The 18747-nt window shown below is 44.0% G+C and overlaps 1 protein-coding gene across 1 annotated transcript in view; it reads left to right on the top strand.

The window, feature by feature from the left end:
* LOC144824298 (von Willebrand factor D and EGF domain-containing protein-like) overlaps positions 1 to 18747 on the top strand; it is a 605302-nt gene that overhangs the window by 186081 nt on the left and 400474 nt on the right. The window lies entirely within an intron of this gene.

The raw sequence follows: 18747 nt of genomic DNA, 5'->3' as shown, positions 1-18747 counted from the left end.
ATGCCAGAAACCGTTCCCCGGAAGCTTGTTTCCTTCCCAGTGTAAGAATTGGCTTTTGTAGTCTGGTCTGCCCTGTTCCCATGATGCACTGGGCCAGGGACAGACTAATTTGCATACAGCCAGGTTCTGAAACTGGGATGGTGCAATGAGCTAAAAAACGGTGTTGGATCTAGCCCTGATCTCTTGACTGGGTGAGAGTATTCTGCTTAATTCAGAGACTCTGTCCATCACCACCCCTTGTTGTAAATAATTTTGTCCACCCTAAGCGTGGAAGGGTATACTCAGATGTGAGTCCCTTGCTCATTGCACCATCAGGATTCAAGCAAGCCGGGCCAAAGACGGCTGAAATGCCAGAAACCGGTCCCCGGAAGCTTGTTTCCTTCCCAGTGTAAGAATTGGCTTTTGTAGTCTGGTCTGCCCTGTTCCCATGATGCACTGGGCCAGGGACAGACTAATTTGCATACAGCCAGGTTCTGAAACTGGGATGGTGCAATGAGCTAAAAAACGGTGTTGGATCTAGCCCTGATCTCTTGACTGGGTGAGAGTATTCTGCTTAATTCAGAGACTCTGTCCATCACCACCCCTTGTTGTAAATAATTTTGTCCACCCTAAGCGTGGAAGGGTATACTCAGATGTGAGTCCCTTGCTCATTGCACCATCAGGATTCAAGCAAGCCGGGCCGAAGAAGGCTGAAATGCCAGAAACCGGTCCCCGGAAGCTTGTTTCCTTCCCAGTGTAAGAATTGGCTTTTGTAGTCTGGTCTGCCCTGTTCCCATGATGCACTGGGCCAGGGACAGACTAATTTGCATACAGCCAGGTTCTGAAACTGGGATGGTGCAGTGAGCTAAAAAACGGTGTTGGATCTAGCCCTGATCTCTTGACTGGGTGAGAGTATTCTGCTTAATTCAGAGACTCTGTCCATCACCACCCCTTGTTGTAAATAGGACTGCGAATCAGGACAGCAGTCCTTCAGAGCAGCAGTCCATCAGCGTGGCAGTCCTTTCAGCAGCACAGCAGTCCTTCTCCCTGGCAGAGTATCCACAGGTCCAGAAGTGTGCTCAAAACTGGGTGTCCGAGGTCCAATGCTTATACCCAGTTCTCCATTTGAAGTGGGTGAAGCTTCTGGAGGTTCTCCTTTGAAATGCACAGATGTCATGTGCTCTTGGCTCCAGACTAACTAGAGGGGGTATACATTCCTTTGTGTGAAGGCAGGACACAGCCTAATCAGGTTTATGTAGGGCTGTGACCAGCTCCCTCCTCCCTTCCTGCCAGTGATAGCCCATCCAGGTACCCTAAGCTCTCTATTTCCTGTGGCTGTCTAGGAGTAATACACAAAGCTCAACTGTCAATGATATCCATTCAGGCAACCCAGAGACAGGCTGCAGGCACCAATTGGCTAAAGCAGGACAATGCCAACTTTCTAAAAGTGGCGTTTTCAAAATTGTTATTAAAAATATGACTTTACCATAAGAGAAGATTTTTTTATTACAATTCCAAAGATACCAAACATGAACTAATGATCTGTTCCCATTTGGAAGTTACAGTTAATGAAATGTAATGAAGTAACTCCAATGTTATCCTACGGGAGTGGTAGGCCTTGCAGTAGTGAAAATTAACAAGGGTTCTTTTCACTACTAAGACAAAAATGTATAAGTATATGTCCTACTTTTTGAATACACTGCACACTGCTTTTTGGGCTCTCTATGGTCTATAATAGGTGTGACTTATATGTATCAAAAAGGAAGGTTTGGGCTTGGCAATAGCTTTATTTTGTAACCACAAGACGCAGACAAAATCTAGGATGAGGGAACCAGAGGCATGGGTTGCAAGGAGCCGGCAGCCTCCAACAGGAACTGTTTATCACAATAGAGCCACTCCCAGTGAGGTGTCGCTAGTGCTAGTGCTAATTAATGTGTGAGTGCAGGCATCTCACAAAAAGTGAAGGACTAGTCTCACACACCACCTGGTGTTGTGCTTCATCATTGACCAGTCCTCGCCCTCTATAAACTTGGTTTGATAGAGGGCGGGCATACACCTGACGACAGGGATGCACTTCTAAACTAAGTAGGGGCCCATAAAAAAAGATAGTGAGGTTAACAAGCCCTTATAAATGTCAAATAAATGTTAATGTTGCTGGCATCTATATGGTAATTAAAACAAAGTGATCAGTGTTTTGGGGATAATATTGTCCACCCACCGGTATCAATGGGGTAGACATGTTTCTGACAAATGGCCCAGTAGGGTCCATGGCAATTATCAGGACCTACATAAATACAGTGTGGGCTACACTCTTACCAGACTGTGGTGAGAGAATTTCCACTGAGTGGGATGATATAGATCACATTCCACCATGATCTGGTCTGTATCTAAAGCCTTTTATTTGGGACACTGTGCCCCATAGGAGGTTGAGGGCAGGAGACCTCTTAGGTCTAGCGTGATACGTGACGTGATCTCTGCCTCTGCGCCTATATCTGTGCTCCTCCGCTCCTCGAAGTTAAATGATTCTGGTTATTTATAGGGTCGGTGCCAGGTAATTAATGTCAATCAAGGTCTAATTGATCTCTCCCTCAGAATTCACGCCAAAAGAACTGCGGGAGTTTGTTTTGCCCTGCTGCGGGCGGCGCGTAAAATTCTTCCGCTTCTTCCTTTTCCATCAAGGAAGCTGTTGATTCAGGGTTTGATAACATCTCGCCTTGATTACAGCAATAGTCTGTTTCTGGGCGCCCCTGAATCTACTTTTAACAAGCTTCAGCAGGTGCAAAACGCGGCGGCCAGACTCCTTATGGGTATCCCTCGAACAGAATCTGCCAGACCCGCTCTCAAGGCACTGCACTGGCTACCAGTGCGGGAGAGAGTAAAGTTCAAGGCACTGTCCATCGCCCATAAAACACTCCAGGGCGGCGGGCCTCCTCTTTTGGGGAGCTTGGTAGTGCCTTATAAAGCGAATAGAGCACTGAGGTCTGACCAGAGGTGTTTGCTCCAGGTCCCGAGAGTAAAAAGATCACGCACGGGTGGGAGGCGATTCTCTGTGCATACAGCAATGCTTTGGAATTCCCTCCCCCTAAAACTCCGCGCTGAGACCTGTACCCTGCGTTTTCGCAGAGGTTTGAAAACACATCTGTTTCCCCTGTGAGTCGTCATTATTATTTCATGGTCCCACGGTTGACGCACTGTTCATAGCGCCGGGATGCCCCAGGGTAGCTGTGCGCTATATAAGTTTTAATAATAATAATAATAATAATAATAATTGGGTGCCAGCATTTAATATCAAGGAGCGGAGGAGCACATTTTGACAGGTCAAAATGTCAATTTAAAAGTGCACACAGGCTACAGTGGTAGGCATGAGACATGTCAGAAAGGGCTACCCAAGTGGGTGGCACAAACAGTACTGCAGGTCCCCCAAATGGTGGCGAGGATGCACAGCTTTTGGACGAGTCAGGTCTTTGTAGAGGTTGAGGTACTAGCAACCAGGCAGGGATTTGCACTAAGTTTGGTGCAGGTCCTCAGTTCTCATGTTGATGGCTCCTGCTTGTCCTTCTTCTGTTCCCAGGTAGACAAATCTATCTCTCTGATGTTGGGGGGTCCCTAAATACTACATTTTGGGGTGTTTCGGGGATATTATGCTAGTAGCTGATGGGCTACCTGCCACTATGGTGACTACACCCCCTAAATGACCACTTCCTGTCGAGAGTGGGCATAATGCTGACCCAAAATTCTCTAGTTTCACCAGAAACATTATGGCAAACCCCTTCTCTGTCTGTCCATTTCAGGTAGCCCACCTTAGGGGTGTGAATAGCCTGTAAGTGAAACATGCCTCTTGAATATCTAATTTACTGTCTACTCTGGTACAAATTGGGCCTCAGGGCAGGGGGTGGCTTACACCAGGTCTTGGGGGGAAGCCGTGGTCACATACTCAAGGTGGCAAAGGCTTTGAATCTCTGGCTTTCATATGTTAAATTCACTTGCCATCCTGCTGGAGGAGGTTTGACCAGCTTCCGCCTGGAAAGCATTGTTCCTGGCTTCTGAGAGCATGGACTCTCACCTGCAGTGGGTCAGAAACTCATCTGTCCTGACAGGTTAGACAATAAAACCCGGCCAACACACTAAGTGACTAGTAAGCATATGGGGGCTCCTCTAATATGCCACCTGGTTGCATGTCTTCCTAAATCCACTACTGGCATCAGTACAGATTTATTAAGACAAGATGTTTGATAGCAAACATCAGTATTTTCAGTGAAGCCATTATGTAGCTGGGTAACCTATAATGACCAGTGCCCAGTACACACCTTTACTAATCACTTGTAATGTCTAGCAATAGAGCTGGATATCACAAGGACATGTACGCTCAATCAGTGGGGGCCCGATTCACAGAACTAACTTAAGACAAAACACTAAACATTTTGATATTCACAGAAGGAACTTACTCATTTTGGTATTCACAGAAGGTACTTACTCATTTCGATATTCACACAAGTTAGGAGTCCTAACTTTAGGAATCCTAAATGCCTTCTGTGAATACCGAAAGTCTTAAAGTTAGGATTTCTCTCAGTTTAGGAGTATTAAAGTTAGGACTCCTAGCTTTAGGAATCCTAAATGCCTTCTGTGAATACCATAAGTCTTAAAGTTAGGATTTTTCTCAGTTTAGGAATCCTAAAGTCTTAGTGCTCCAAGGCCGCTGTAGTGGTGACTTACATATAGTGCATGCAGTGCATTTGGCCATTGCACACTGGGAGTGGGCAATGTCGTTTTTCACCATTTCACACATCCTGCAATGTCAGTCTGCATGCAGTTTGTGTGTGGGCCCCTTTGGCTGGCATAATTCATGATTCAGTCCTTAGGGACCCTTTTTAGTACCCATGCCCTGGGTGCCATGGGTACTATTTACCAGGATGGTATATTTCAACCATAGTGCTAAAACAATGAATACAGGCAGGTATAAAAAATACAGGACAATAAAATGTGTACTCTTACGATGTTACCCTAACTAGATGTACCTAAGTATACCTAGCATGTATGTAGGTGTAAAGCTAAGGATCACTCTAGGATAAAGTCAACTCCATTACCTGAAGAGGGAGATTGTGGGATCCCGTCTTGGCCTCAAGATGGACACCCTGCGAGGGATGTCAGTCCACTGCGCGCAGGAGTTTCTGCATGGTGGAACCTCAGCGTCTTGAGTCAGTGTGTCAGCATGGAAGTCCTTTTTCTCCTCTGTCTGCCTCATCAGAGATATGGTGTTTATATACCCAAAGTTGTACCCCCAGGGCTTCTACGTTGCTGCGTCAAGTCGGACTTAGTATGACAAAATGAATGACCATTATACATAGTTATTATACAGAAGCTGGTAGTCCTGCTGAGTTCCCAAGAATCCTCATGCATAATCGATGTGGCTAGTTTTCAGGGAAAACCCATGTCATTTAGGCATTAAGGTAACTAGGTAAAAGGTCAGTACTAAGAACCATTATGTAGTGTAATGTCAGGGGAAAATAGGTGAAAGGTCTGGTTAGTACCTGAGCCTATATCGGCATATCTATATGAAACATAACAATGCTTTTAAAAATCCCACTAAGAGCTCATCAAGAACCATACAAATAACATTAGTTAAATCGGATTCACCATACATAGAATGTTGCCTTCCACCTCATTACAAAGGTAACCAAAGTATCGATGATATGAGTGAGTGATTTTGCTACTTCTACAGCAGAGTCATCAATAAACTGCAAACCAATTGAGGGTGCATTGTGTACTGCTCCTGTCATTGCATCCAAGCATTGTGCTACCTGCCAGTCGTGATGAATGACTGTGTTTACTTCTGAACGGAAATTTGCCAACCCCTATACTAAAAGCAGTCTTTATTTTCTACTGAGACAACTAATATTATACCCTTGCTTTGTAGAATTAAATATTTGTTCATTTTCTGCTTTGATGTCTTATTGCCTTATTCCCCCCTCACTGCCACGGACTCCCGCTCATTGCCCCATCGTAGAAGCAACACGCCCGCACCCAAATTAACCTGATTATTGAATTATCGTGCTATGCATTATTCCGGTCAATAAAAGGTTGTTGACAAATGCAAACCACTTTTCACTTGTGAAATATCAATGACTAGTCATTCATCTTACTCTTCTCCAAAAACTGAACACCCCTTTGTTACTAATGCATTCTTCTTAAGGCTAAGTCTTGACATAATCATTTGTTGTTATTGTTGTCGCTCTGATTGTTCCAATTTGTTGTGACTATGTCGCCTTAGTTCACTGTTCTCTGATTTGAGCAGCGTGCACAAGATCAACCACAGGGCTCTTTTTTTTCTGCCGAAAATGTATTTATCTAAGCCTGGATATAATTTCAGATGATGTAGAGTGCGCATGTTTCTGATCAGCTCCAAGCACTGAACCTCACTGTGCGTTCCACTTCCAATCTTCAGTGAACGTGAACAAACTAATGTTTTGTTTATCTTTGCCAAACAATTCCGTCACAATCAGGCTTAGAATAATACCAATAGAAAACAATACCTTTTTCAAGTAACCAAGGTTCAGGTAGAGCGAAAAAACACCTTTTAGAAGAGAATTGTGCGTTTATTCAATTAACACATTTTAAAAAGTTAAAGAATGCATGCCTTTGATATGATGTCAAGGACAAACAAATATTGAGGTGACATTATATATCACTATTAAACAAGATAAATTATGAATTAGAATGCTAAAACTGAGCGACACAAATGAGCTATGGCTGAGGATGTAATGCTCAAAATTGCCTGCGTGATAAGATACAGTTTCTGACAGCACATTCGTCGTCTCAGACTGACCCTTATGAGTCTTACACAATTATTCCATAATACTCTGCTATGTAGATAACGATACAGCCAGTTTGAAATCATATCTCATGGAGGTGAATAAGCAAACGTAATTTTATGATTTTTTTTAATTAAATATCAAGAAACTAGTAGTTCATATAATAGGAAATAGTGAGGGGAGAATATCAAAACTGGTAAGATTGCCTGAGAATAATATTCAATCCCACGTCTGGCTTGAATCCGTAAAAGTAGTATTTGACAAAAACTCCCTTTCAGCTGCTAGATGAGCGCAGCTGAAAATTCTTAGGTTCCTAGTGCTAATTATATTAGTATTATTATTCGCAATTTGCGACCCGCAAAAGTAAATGTACAAGAGTGTCTCAGACACTGTTTGCGATTCCCACTGGGGTTGCAAATTGCATGCTCCATTAACATTCATGAGGCAAGCGCAATTTGAGACCCCATTGGGAATGGTTATCACTCCCAGGGATGGTGGCCTGCTAAGGTCAGCAGACGACCATGTCTGTGACTGGTTTTTAAAAAAAGCAGTTTTTGAAAAAAAAAATGCAGCCCGTTTACGATTAAAGGAAAACGGGATGCTTTTAAGAAAGAAAAATTTTACTTTTCAGTTTCATTTTCAAGCGCAGACAGTGGTCTTTGGGAGCACTGCCTGCTCTTAAAAAATATTTTTGCAGAGACTCACAAAGGGGAAGGGTCCCCTGGGGACCCCTTCCCTTTTGCGAGTGGTTTACCACTTACTTGAAGTAGATGGTAAACTGCGAGTGTTTTGCAGCCGCAAATGCGGTCGCAAAACAATAATACAATGAATTGAGACTCTCTATTAGGAAGGGATGCCCCTTCCTAATAGCAAGAGATGCAATCACTATTTTGCGAGTCAGTGACTCGCAAAATAGTGCGTGTACATGCCAGGACCCTTTTTTGCGGTCGCAAACGGGCCACTCTCCCGTTTGCGACCACGAAAAAGGGTCATACATCTGTCCCTAAGTCTGTTAAAAGGAGCATCACCCATAGAGAAAAAAATATATAACCGTTATCGTTACCCGGCCCTGCAGCTGCAAAAATCACCAACAATAGAAATTCTAGATTGTTTCACTGTTTGATGAAATCTGCTTGGGTTTGAGCCATGCCGTGCCATCATTCATGGATAGCCCTTAAAAGGGATTATACCAGGATCGACTATCCGTCAATTGTAGAAATTGCAGCAAATGCAAAATGATGCAGCTCATCTAGCACTGCTTATGAAGATCATAGTTCTCTTGTACACAGGAAATTCCACTGACTTCTTATGGAATTCTATGTTTCTTTTTAGTGTGTGAGAATTGCTCATAATGCATACTGTGGTACTTGCCCTTCAATCACATAGCCTTGTAGCTCCCCCAAACGAGGGCATGCTGGCCATTACCTTCTTGTCCATCTTCCTCGCCACTGTAATTACATAATGAGCTTTAGCCTTCCACAGAAACTCCCAAGTCAAAAGTTAGCATACTAGCCTCCCATCCCTTCAATATGTCTGACATCCTCTTCCTCCTATAAAGAGGAAGTCCTCCAACAGCACATCCTATTTTTTGGTTTCTGTGAAAATTTCCATTTCATGTGCAGCAGAGTGAGTGGGTGTGCGTCTTGATTCGGCAGTCCAAGGGCCCTGTGAGTCTTGCTATTGCAGATAATGCCTCTTTCGTCTTTCTGTTTCCTTTTGTCTTTGATTTTGTATGTATTCCTTTTATTGGGATTGTTTCGCACTTCAGCCATTGTTTCGATAACAGGCGTCTCTCGTACCTCCACCATAAAGTCCTGCACTAGCAGACTCGGTGGAAGGTTCGGAGGTAGATTGTGGTGCTTCTTCCTTTTTATTCACCTGCTGTGCAGTGCTGATCTAAGCCGACTCTGCAGGGGATCGGGGGAAGATTGTGGCATGCCTTGCACAATCGCACATTCCCCGCCATGTGGTCTTGCCTTAACAGACTAGGCGAGGGTATGGGAGAGGCAGCATGCACTTGCATGCCATTCTATGCAGAGTTGCCTGGGAGACCTGCTATAGCAGACCATGGGGGTGATTTGTGGGAGAGTCAGGTTGCTTTCTTCGGTTTTGGGTGCTCGCCCCTACGTGCAGACTCATTACAGGTTTGGAGTCCAGCTGAGCGGTTCCGACGCGCTTGCATCTGCTCCGGCCCGCTTTGTTCAGTTCGGGGTATTCATTACCGGGCACACTGATTGTGCTGATTCTGGCTGACTGTCTAGCCCCATCTCCGATGGATGGTTGGGAGCATGTTGATTTTCTGGAGGTTCTCTGCTTGCTCAGGACCTTTTTGTAACTACTTGCATGTCGGTTTGCACGCTCTGTTGTTTGGCCATCTTGCCATGGGGCAGAGAGACTCTTTGTTGCAGGGCTCTGTCTCATTGGCTAAGTCTTGTGTCTCTGGTGGCACGACCTTCCCTGGACTTGAGCTTGTTTCCTGGTGATGCTATCTGAGTTCCTTGCAGTGGATTCTTGTGAGTTGCATTTGGTCAAATGGGGTTGCTCCTGTGCAGTCACTTCATTTGCTGAGTGTGTTCAGGGTCCTGTTTTTATAGTGGTCCTCTGACACATTGGGCTGTGTATGGCTTTTCAGGCTGTTGTTTTGCAGGCAGTGTATGTGGATTGTTTCTCATTGCCTGGATCATGTGCCTTTGCCACTTCCCCTCCATTGCTATGTCCACACGGTGTTGTGGAGTGTTAGTGGGAAATGGCTGTGTGTTTGTTTCTGTGGACACCGTTCCCACAGATCCTGTGGTCTTGGGGTGTGGCGGTTCTCCATTATTTTGTAGACTGAGTGGCAGCCTATTTTTCTTCTTCCCTTTCATCAATGCTCTACTTCTCCAGTAATGGCTGATACTGTTGGACGGAGGTGTGGACTTCTGTTCTGCCCTGGCTTTGTTGTACAGCAGGTTAGGTGGTTGGCAAGTGTTCTTGGACTCCCTGGTTGCAGCTGAATCTTCTGCAGGGTCATCCATGGCAGTCTTGCACCTGTAATGGGGTTGGATGATGTTCAGTTGAGTCTCCTTGCATCTGCCCCTCCTGTGTCTTGTTGCCCTGTTTGGGTATGGTCATCAGTCTTCTGCTTGGTCTTGGGGTTTGTGCTCACCTGGGCGTAGTCCGTCCCTCATCTGCATAAGGTTCTCTGTTACTGGGCTGTTCTGCTGCTCTGGTCTTTGTTTGCACTTCCGTTCCCTGGAAGGCCTGGTTTTGCAGGAGGTTTTCCCTCGATGTGTTCTTTTTCCCTGTTGATGTCTGTGGTCCTGCGTTTGCTGCCTAGTCTGGATTTTGGGGTTTGCCTAGTTTGCCTCTGTGATATATTCCAGGCTGCCTTACTTTTGCTCATTTCTTCTTTGCCTGCCTGCTTGATGGGTGGTCACGATGTGAATTGTGTTTCCACCAGTTACATTGCTTCCCTGTGGTTTGCGGGTGATCGTATTGGTCCGGGCCTTTGTACTTATGGTGGTTCTGCCCACATTGGGTTGCTTTTGGTGTGATTGAATGGGTTTGGTCGTTTACGGTATTGAACCTTTGCGAGTTCTGGTTTTCTTTGGTCGGCTTATTTTGTGTTGAGGCTGGCCTCTTTCTCTCTTCTAACTCTGTATGAGGCTCTTGGAGGCATGTGGGTGTCCGCGTGTTGGTTCTCTATGTTGCTTGTGTCCCACTTTTTGGTATTTTTTAGGCTGTGGCACCATGGGCCTTTGCTGGTGGCACCTCCTTTGGTTTTTTGCTTTTGCAGTTCCGTATTTTGAAAGGGGAGCAGATTGCTCCCCTGGAGTCAGTTGGATTGTCGTTCCTGACCCTTGTTGTGGTCTTTTTGTGGCCTTTTTGTCTGCTTAACGTGTTGTTGTGTTGCATTCTCTTCTGGTGGTCAGATCTTCTTTTTGCGTTTTTTGGCTGCTGAGTTGGTATTGAAGCTCCCCTTCCACTTTTGTTCCAGTTATTCCCTCTTGTTTTCATGGGTTGCACTAGCTGTGCACCCTGTGTTTTTAGTCCGGAACCTCTCTCTGGGTTCGGGGCTTTGTTCCTTCTATTGGATATGTTTTCGGGTGTGATTGTTTTGCCTATCCAGGATGGTGCTGTTCTGGTTGGTGGTTATTTTCTTTGTGCCTTTTGGCCTAGAGTTGTTTGGGTTGTTTCCCTCAGACTCCAAACTTAGGGGTGGATCATGCTGTCTCTTCTGCTGGACTTCTGCTTCCCTGGGCCACGTTGTGGTCTGATTTGGGAAAGATACAGCTGGTTTTGTGGCTGCTTATTGGCTTGCAGTCATGGGGTTGTGCATGGCAGGTGTCTGTGTTGTGACCTTGTGGTCGTCTCCTCCTACCTTATGGTCCTCCTACGGTTGGAAGTTGGTGGGGCTGCATCTATTTTGGTTGCTGATTTTGTTCAACACAGAGAGTCCGCCTCCCCCCGTTTCGATCCGAGGCCACCGAAGTCATTTGCGGCGTCCCGCAAGGATCATCACTCAGCCCCACCCTCTTCAACGTCTACATGAGACCTCTCGCCACCATCGTACGCCAACACAACCTCAACATCATCTCCTACGCCGACGACACCCAGCTAATCCTTCCCCTCACCAGAGACCCCGACACCGCCAGAACAAGCCTCCACGAAGGGATGAAAGACGTCGCCGAGTGGATGAAGAACAGCCGCCTGAAACTGAACTCAGACAAGACGGAAGTCCTCATCCTGGGACCATCACCCTCCGCCTGGGACGACTCCTGGTGGCCCCCAGCCCTGGGCACCGCCCCCAAGCCAACAGACCACGATCGCAAACTGGGCTTCATCCTGGACTCCTCCCTCTCGATGACCAGACAAGTCAACGCCGTCTCCTCTTCATGCTTCCACACCCTCCGCATGCTCCGCAAGATCTTCCGATGGATCCCGACCGAAACCAGGAAGACGGTCACCCAGGCCCTCGTCACCAGCCGACTGGGCTACGGAAACACCCTCTACGCCGGAACCACAGCCAAGCTACAGAGAAGACTCCAACGCATCCAGAACGCCTCCGCCCGACTCATCCTGGACATCCCCCGACGCAGCCACATCTCCGGCCACCTGAGGGACCTGCACTGGCTCCCCATAAACAAGAGGATCACGTTCAGGCTCCTCACCCACGCACACAAATCTCTCCACGACCTGGGCCCCAAGCACCTCAACGACCGCCTGACCTTCCACACGCCCACACGCCAGCTACGGTCTGCTAGCCTCGCCCTCGCCGCCGTACCACGCATCCGAAGAGCCACCGCCGGAGGCAGATCCTTCTCCTACCTGGCGGCCAAGACATGGAACTCCCTCCCCATCCACCTTCGGCTGACCCAGGACCACCTCACCTTCAGGAGGCAACTCAAGACCTGGCTGTTCGAGCAGTAGCGGACCCCTTCCCCAAGCGCCTTGAGACCCTTCCGGGTGAGTAGCGCGCTATACAAGTGTCATGATTGATTGATTGATTGATTGATTGGTGTTGTGTTTAAGTGTGGGAACATTTTATTCTCTTTTAGGATTAGACTGTGTTCTACTGTTTCTTCCTTTAGGTTCTGTTTTCACTGCATTTTTGATGAAGCCTGATTCTTGCTTTGGTAACTGCTCATAATGTAATTACTGTGGCGAGGAAGATGCACAAAGAGGTAATGCCCTGATTACTTGCCGGTAATCTTCATTACTCCGAGTCCTAGTCTTCATCGCCACAGTATATTTTCCCATCCCTCCCTGCCCTATTGTGTGTTGCTTCATCTGTCTTTGTTGTGACTTTCGTGACAGGATGTGCGGTGGGTGTACTTCCTCTTTAAAGGAGGAAGAGGATTTCGGCCATATTAGAGGAATGGGAGGCTAGTATGCTAACTTCTGACTAGTGAGTTTCTGTGAGAGGCTGGAGCTCATTATGGAAATACTGTAGCAAGCGAAACTAGGACTCAGAGTAATAAAGATTACGGGTAAGTAACCAGGGCATTAAAGACCTACAACAGTATTTGGCTAGAGCTTAAAACAACTGCAATGAACTTTAATGGCCAGGCTGATCTTCTAAAGCAGGCTATACACTATTAGAATAATCCCACCCATAAGGATGGAATGTCCTAATTGAAAAAAAAAACAGCTCCTTGAGAGACAAGAGCAATTTACAAATGTTGTGCCTATGAAGCTTCAGTTCCTGTTACAGCTCATGTTGTTTGTGCCTGACAGTTGTGAGAACAAGCATACCACAGGATCTGTGAAAAGAGTCTGAAGTCAACCCTTGTTTCTTCCTCGGCTCTGTCACTCTGTGACTCTGCTTCTTTGTTCAACAGAGCCAAAAGAGATCCAGGGACTGAGGAGAAATCAACTGCTCCTACTTCTGCAGCTCCAGTGACACTGTGAGCTATAGAAGGATAAAAAGGGGAAGACTCACTGTGTGCCGTCATCTATAGCCTCAGCCTCTCTCTTTCCCCTTCATAATCCACTAGGTTTATGGAGAGGCAAGTAAAAGGAGAATCAGATACTGTAGATTAGGGCACTGGTTAAATGATAACAATGGGCCTATACCAATGTTTTTAACCTGCTGCTAATCCATTGTCTTCGGTGGAACTCTCAATATTCCAATGTGCCAACATAAATGTAATTGTTTACAGAATAGCTGAGGGCTACATTTCGCAAATAACTGAATATTTGCATTACATCGGATTAAGACAATAACACTGGGTTGCAAATCTATCTATATGTTGGTAGCCAAACTGAGGAATTCTATTACTTCAGAATTCGTCAACATTGAAAAAAGGTCTGTAGGAAATATCTTAAAATGTTTCTTCTTCCTCCCTAATGAGAACAGAGGAACAAAGCAGATACTTTTCTTTTGCTCAATGAACAATTGCTGTAAAAGAGTGGTATATATGAAAACAACATAGAAAAATGGGGTTGTGTTCAGAAAACACAGATGAATGGGTTAAAAGAGCTCTCCATGGAGAGTTTTTCAGTGGATTTAGTGCCAGCCGAAATATAAATCCCATTATATGCTATGGGATTTATATTTCGGCGGACGGGATATCCATCACTGTTGTGATGGAATAACCAGTCCGCCAAGATCTATATCAGGCCCTTAGTCTCAAAAGCAAGAAAAACTGGCTATTCTAATCTGTATATGGAATCCTGATCATGATGCAATGAAGCTGGTCCTTTACATAATGTTTGCATGTTGAATATGTTTAGGTTTTATATACTGGGTGTATGTGTATTACCTACTGGCGGTCGCCAGTAGGTATATATAGTTAGGATTTTTTCCCTATGGGATTTTTGAAAATTCTATGTCTAATAACTTTGGCGTTTGTGGACGGAATTGGCTGAAATTTTCTGGAAAATGGAACATTTTGTTTCTGAGCAGCCCCTGAAAATTTGGGGGGGGTTCGTCCAGGGGGGGCCGAGAAAAAAGGGGGGTCCCAAAACGTGTTTTTAACATTGAGTTTTCCATAGGGCGGTTAGCCTCACTTTTAGCCCGAACGGCTGAATGGATTTGCACGAAACTTGGCTAAATTGTAGGGACTGGTAGCCCGATGTGCCTTTTGTAGGTCTCAATATATGTGCTGCAGTGGATTTTGAGAAATTAACGTTCAAAAAAAGATATATATCTGTAAGCGCGGACCGGGCAGCGCCCCGGTTCGCGGACCTTAAGCGTACCAAAACTTCGCGTAGCGAAGCTGATTGGCTCTCCGGTGTCTGTCAACATTCTAAACAGTCCGGAGCGGCCGCCATCTTGTCTCTCGGTAGGATCGAGAGACAAGAGGAGGCCAAAACAAAGGGGGAAAAACCCATAAGGGGGCATAGTAGATCCTCGCTGACCCCCTAGGTTTAATGTGGAGGTTTTAAAAGGGCCCCGCGGGGCAAAAATTTTTTTTTTTATTTTTTTTTGTTTTTTTTGCGTGGGTAGCGCCCGGTACGCGAACCGGGAAGCGTTCTGGGGAGCGTACTACAATGAAAAATGAATGATAGACTTTTCAAATGCTGTATGTTAATTGATTGTTGGATTTGTTGATTATTTTTTATTTTCTTTATCTTCCCAGGGAGCGACCCGGTACGCGAACCGTTGAGCGCCTCGGTTCGCGGACCTTAAGCGTTCCGGGAGTCCACCATTTTGTGTTTCAGTCGAATTAAGATACAAGATGGAGGGCAAATAATGTTCAGAATGGGTAGAAGGGGGCACGGTAGAGTTATCTTGACCCCCTAGGTTTTCTGAGGGTGGCTGAGGAGGCTTATATGTGCGAAAAAAAACATTTTTTAAAAAAAATTTCGCGAGGTTAGCTCCCGGTACGCGTACCGGGTAGCGCCCCAGGGAGCGTATTTTGTTGAAAATTTGTGAAAATGTTAGAGTTAAATAATAATTGTGAGTGATTAGATGTAGGGTAGCTCTGAGAAGAGCTTTTGGGTTTATGGTACATTTAGGTACTTATAAGTAGGTACCAATGCACATTCTTAAATTCAGAGTGAAAACTCTGTTGCCCTCATCTGAGAAGTGAACTCCATCTCCTCTGTAGATATCTTGCATGTAGTAACGCAAGTTATTGTTGTACAGGGAGCCCATTCCATGGTCTCTCATGTAAGCTGAAACAGATTTGTTTACATGCTTCCTCGACTTCTCAATTTGTGGACAAAATTGGTTTGACCACCTCCATTTCTGTCTTTGGCATATATTTGAATATACCAAGGCAGTCTGAGGAAAAAGTGCCATTAATTGCTCAAAGGTGTCCTTTAAAAGCATTTCTAGACCTACCCCAGTCAAAGTGCCCAAATCATTACCTCCACAGTGCACAATTAACAGGTCAGGTTTTGGCAAATGCATAAAGGTTTTCACCAATGGTATCAATTGGTGACATTTTAATCCTCTGTGGCCAAACCACTTAATTTCCACATCTTGTAAATTGAGGTTAGGTAAATTCCTGCTTTCAACGTACCTTTGAGCCCAGTGAATATAACTATGACCAACAATCCAGACAGAAAACATGGTGAGAGAAGGTTCTCCTGCAGTCAGATGAAGTGTGGCAATGAAATGGCAGTTGAAAAAATGAGAGTGTAAAATGAAAAAAAAAACTGTGGAGTTTCTGTGTTCATGAAGCAGTAACAGTGATTGGTGGATTTTGATTGATGAAAACAGAAAGTTAGGGTGCACAGATGTGTTCTTTGAAAGATGTATTTTGAGTGGTCAATAAAAAATCATTAAATGAAAGAATGCACTGGATATGCAGGTGCACTGAGAGTTCAGAGTTCAATTGCAACATTGTTGTGTGAACTTGCAAACACCAGAGGTATTCCAGGAGGTGGTTGCTATGGAAAATAGGCAGAAAGGGCAGAGGGGGAAGGGTTTTCATTTGAAAAAAAGTGAGGGAAGAGTTTTGATTGGGTGACATGAGAAATATGTGTGAAGAATTACAGCATTTCTGTGCTTTTGATAGCTGCAGACTCTGGAGTGCATACCTTTTGCTCTGCTGAAGACAAATTGGTGTGTTTCTGAGACTGTTTTCAAACTCAAAGTATTTGCTAAGGTGAGAAAATATTTCTTTAATTTAGATAGAGAATAGTGTGCTTTAAGGAGAAAATTATGATTTATGTGGCGCAAATTGCTTGTAAATATGCTCTCACATGTGTATGGAAAATTTTGATTTCGAATGTTTGTGTTACATAGCCATGTTAAGAGTGACCCTACCATGCAGGAAAGCCAATCAAAAAACGCTTTCATGTGTTTTAATGACATTTTAAGTCATTTTCCCATGTGCAGTGTTTAGAAATTATGATTTGAAAATCGTTTTTGGGGAAAAGGAATTGTTTTTAAATTCATGACAAGGACATAATGGTGTATGCTTCTTTATAAGGCAATTGACTGTCCCTGATGTTATTTTTCTCATTTTAGTGTAAGACCTTTCTCTGTGGCGCAAATTGCTTGTAAATATGCTTCCACATGTGCATGGAAAATTTTGATTTTGAATGTTTGTGTTACATAGCCATGTTAAAAGTGACCCAACCATGCTCGAAAGGCAATCAAAAAACGCTTTCATGTGTTTTAATGACATTTTAAGTCATTTTCTCATGTGCAGTGTTTTGAAATTATGATTTGAAAATCGTTTTTGGGGAAAAGGAATTGTTTTTAAATTCATGACAAGGACATAATGGTGTACGGTTCTTTATAAGGCAATTGACTGTCCCTGATGTTATTTTTCTCATTTTAGTGTAAGACATTTCTCTGTGGCGCAAATTGCTTGTAAATATGCTCCCACATGTGCATGGAAAATTTAGATTTTGAATGTTTGTGTTACATAGCCATGTTAAGAGTGACCCTACCATGCAGGAAAGCCAATCAAAAAACGCTTTTATGTGTCTTAAGGACAATTTAAGTAATTTTCCCATGTGTAGTGTTTTGAAGTTATGATTTGAAAATCGTTGTTGAGGTAAAGGAATGTTGTTAAAATTTATGTGCGCCATATGCCCCCAAATTTCTTTTTTAGGGGTGCAGCAGGGTGTTCTTGAGACACCCCTGCACCTTTGGAATAAATTCCTAATTTGTGATGAGCAAATTGTTAATCGCAAATTGCACCTTCATTTATATGAGCCTCCTAGCCCATGGAAATGAATGGGTAATTTGCAATTAGCAATTTTCTCATCGCAAATTTGGAATGGTAAAGAATCGCTATTTATTCCTTAAAATTCGCTTTTTTGGAAATGCAAAATAGTTATATGATACATATGGCGGTTGATGTCTAACAAGATAAGAAGCTTATGGATTCATTTATGGTGACTGGCGCAATTAAGTAGACATCACTTACTTCATTGGTAGAGCTTTACATGTATTATCTCCTCTGTATTCTTCATCAAGCGTAACTTTAATCTGCAATCCTGAGTAGGCCTCACCTTAAACAAACCTCTGGATAGGACACACTTTATTGTCATCCTGGATTAATCATTTAAAATGCTAGGGACAGATTTATGATAGGTGTATGCCTCTTTTGTGCCACTGTGCGTCACTTTTATGATGCAGCGGTGGTTCAAAAGATTTGCTATGAGGCGACCACATTACAAATTGATGCATTTAGGCAGATATGTCATGGTGTAAAAAAAACGTACCACATAAAACCCAAGCAGCAGTGATGCAAAAGATGCACCATGTCGCAAGACAGGCCTCACTTGGGGCCATATGTATCAAGCTAATTAGCATTTGCAAATATCAAAATTCTACGAATTTCGGCCTTTGCAAATGTTAATTAGACAAATGGTATGTATCAAACAAGTTTGATGCAAAATAAGGAGTAGCAAAATTTGCTATTCCTTATTTTGCAATTGCACTGAAGGATTTGCAAATTTTGTGACTATTTAAATGCAATGTATCAAACAAAAACTATGTAAAAAATGACAATAAGGATTTGGAAACTATTGTGGTAAATTGGTGGTAATTTGTGAATTCTTTTCAAAAAGCTTTCTTTCAAAAAAACAAAAGGTGCCATATGACGCCAACACATGCCCTTAGGGCATGTATGTGTGCCATATGCCCCCAAATTTGTTTTTCAGGGGTGCAGCAGGGTGTTCTTGAGACACCCCTGCACCCTTGGAAAAATTCCTAATTTGTGATGAGCAAATTGCTAATCGCAAATTAAACCTTCATTCCTATGAGCCTCCTAGCCCATGGAAATGAATGGGTAACTTGCAATTAGCAATTTGCTCATCGCAAATTAGGAATGGTAAAGAATCGCTATTTATTCCTTAAAATTCGCTATTTAGAAAATGTAAAATATTTTGATGATACATATGGCAGTTCATCTGTAACAAGATAAGAAGCTTAGGGATAGATTTATGATGACTGGCGAATCACCAGGGATGTGACAGTCATCCTGCGCCGCTGTTCCGCCACCCATGGTGTGCTGCATTTACAATGCGGGGCAGCATGGGGCAAAAACGGCACAGATGCGTGACGCAT

The sequence above is a fragment of the Lissotriton helveticus genome, chromosome 3_1 (genome assembly GCF_964261635.1).
Source record: "Lissotriton helveticus chromosome 3_1, aLisHel1.1, whole genome shotgun sequence".
Taxonomy (NCBI): Eukaryota; Metazoa; Chordata; class Amphibia; order Caudata; family Salamandridae; genus Lissotriton; species Lissotriton helveticus.
Note: the sequence above shows the minus strand (reverse complement) of the source record. Positions and strands in the feature narration are given on the sequence as shown.